The sequence below is a fragment of the Canis lupus genome, chromosome 17 (assembly GCF_003254725.2).
Source record: "Canis lupus dingo isolate Sandy chromosome 17, ASM325472v2, whole genome shotgun sequence".
NCBI classification, from domain to species: domain Eukaryota; kingdom Metazoa; phylum Chordata; class Mammalia; order Carnivora; family Canidae; genus Canis; species Canis lupus.
Genome location: NC_064259.1, coordinates 58,827,683 through 58,830,243, shown reverse-complemented (window position 1 = coordinate 58,830,243; position 2,561 = coordinate 58,827,683). Strand labels below are relative to the sequence as shown.

Genomic DNA, 2,561 nt, shown 5'->3' with positions numbered 1-2,561 from the left:
TGCATTGACCGGGAATCGAACCCGGGTCTCCCGCGTGGGAGGCGAGAATTCTACCACTGAACCATCAATGCTGCGCTCGGACAGCTACCCCGGGTAGGTCGGTCTGTAGAAAGAACTTCCAGAGTGACCCCGGGGTGGGGCGGAGGAAACGAACACGCTCCACAACAGGTCTACGCGGTCGTCTTTGGAAGACTGAGCTAACAAACCCACAGGCACTCGAACCAAAAGCTTGAGAAGGAGACTTAGAAGAAGGAAAGCCAAAAAAAAAAAAGAAGAAGAAGAAGAAGGAAAGCCCCCGAATCAAAACAGAGCTGATGGAGGGATGCATTTCGGTCAATGGAATGAATTCTTTCGAACCGTCCTTTTGCACAAGAACTAGAAGTCAGTCTTGTGATCATGATAACAATTGCGCGCGTTTGCCTTTTCAGCTGTTCAAAGCATTTCGATGGATATGCGTTGTATCATAATTTTGACGAGATTAATAGTAGGCTTGTGATGGATAACTAATCGATCCTGGGAGACTCTAATCTCCTAAACTGGAATCCCTGCTGCATTTGCTGACTCTGAGATGCATATGAAGCACACGCCTTGGCGTATTGACCATATAAGGAGCAGGCTGATTTTTAGAAAACTATTGATGGTTGAACTGTTCACATATTGGTCCCTTGATGACTTGAAGCATAGAGAGATTCTTCTTCTTCTTCTTCTTTTTTTTTTTTTTTTTTTGGCTTTCCTTCTTCTAATTCCAATCTGCTTCTGCGTCTCCCCGTCCACCACCACCCCCACCCCCTTAGAGATTTCACTTGCCTAAACTGGCAAGCGAGGCAACTTTTGTCAGACTCTCTAAGGTGACAGCCCGAGGTTGAGGGTTGAAGGTCTGGGGTAGTCCTCAAGGGGTCCGGATGAATTCCCAACGTTTTCTTGCAGGGCTCTGCCGTACAGTAGGAAAGAGCCTTTCTCAGAGTAGTGGGGTGAGCCAACGAAACAGCTGATTTTGCTATTTGGTTCAAACACCACGTCGTGCTGTTGTCTGATGGAAGTCTCCTTCTCAAGCTTTTGGTTCGAGTGCCTGTGGGTTTGTTAGCTCAGTCTTCCAAAGACGACCGCGTAGACCTGTTGTGGAGCGTGTTCGTTTCCTCCGCCCCACCCCGGGGTCACTCTGGAAGTTCTTTCTACAGACCGACCTACCCGGGGTAGCTGTCCGAGCGCAGCATTGATGGTTCAGTGGTAGAATTCTCGCCTCCCACGCGGGAGACCCGGGTTCGATTCCCGGTCAATGCATCCTGCCTCGCTTGTCTTTTTATTCCACCCAGACCTGTGACCTCCCACCAGGCGTCCCCTCCTTGCTTTCCCGTCACACAGGGCAAGTCCCGTGATTTCGTGATTCTGGCCTCCAGGAGCAGGGAAATGAGACCCCAAGTCCTCAGGGCAACTCTGAGGAGAGGAATCCATGAGCAATAAGGAGTCGATCTACACCGGGGTTGGGCCTACGTGGAAGAGCATTTGGCGCGCGGCACAGCAACCACCTCACGCGCGAGTTCTTACCTTGCCACGAGCAGGTGTCTCCGCGGGGGTTGCGGTGTAGACCATTTGGACCTAAGACCACAGTTACTTCCAGCCTCCAGCCCTGGAGGACCCACGGAACCCAAAGAGCCACCGGGTCACTGATGCGCGTGCTGGGCCTGGGTCGCCTGTTGGTCCACGTCTCACCACCACCGAGCGAGGATGGAGACAGGAAGGTCCCCGGAGGAGAGCTGCCGCGGGGTCCCGCAGACACCCCCCGGGGGGAGGGGGGAGGTCGGCAGCGCCGGCCGCCCGAGGAAGGCGGAGGCAGGCGGAGAGGGACCCGCGTGGACGCGAGGGGAGCTGCGCCCCCAGGCCCCGGGTCGCGCCGCCGCCCCCACACCTGCCGCCCAGCTGGTTGCCGTCGGCGGCCGCCGCGGCCTGAGCTCCTCCTGCGGGCGCGTCGCGTTTCCCCGGGAGGAGGCCGCCGGCCGCGTGATGCGCCCCAACAGGTGTCAGCCCGGAGAGTCTATTTTTAAAAAGGGAGAAGGAACTAAAGACTCTGGGGACTGTTGACCGGGTTTGTTTTCTGGCTCTTGGAAGCTCCTCGGAAAGGATTCGGATTCGAGGGCACCACTGCGTTAGACACGTCGGGTGATTAATTTTCACCGGAAAATCTTTGGAGGATTCACCTGCCTAACAATAGCTTAAAATCGAAGATCAGTGACATTGGAGGAGGTTCCCCCCTTGCCATTTAAAAAATAAACTTGATTTTAGGGGCGCCTGAGTTGGTTAAGGCGGCTGCCCTGAGCACAGTGGTGATTTCGGGGTCCTGGGATCCAGCCCGCCTGGGGGGCCCTGCTCAGGGGGATTTGGCTTCTCCCTTTCCTTCTGCTCCTTCCCCAGCTCAGGCTCTCTCAACCTCCCCCCCCCCCGTCTCTGTCTCTGTCTCTCTCTCAAATAAATAGACACATTTTTTCTTTAAAAATTTTAAAAATAACTTGAAATTTGTTCAATTTCAAGAATTTTGTTATTCCCGTAGATGTCCTTGTACCTTT

General features: G+C 54.0%; 2 non-coding genes across 2 annotated transcripts; one reads left to right on the top strand and one right to left on the bottom strand.

Annotated features, from left to right (window-relative positions):
- TRNAG-CCC (transfer RNA glycine (anticodon CCC)) lies at nt 1-71 on the bottom strand. The gene has a single exon. It is a non-coding gene; the product is annotated as a tRNA-Gly (tRNA).
- Nucleotides 72-1,210: 1,139 nt separating this feature from the next.
- On the top strand, nt 1,211-1,281 carry TRNAG-CCC (transfer RNA glycine (anticodon CCC)). Its single transcript has one exon. It is a non-coding gene; the product is annotated as a tRNA-Gly (tRNA).
- Nucleotides 1,282-2,561: the final 1,280 nt, after the last annotated feature.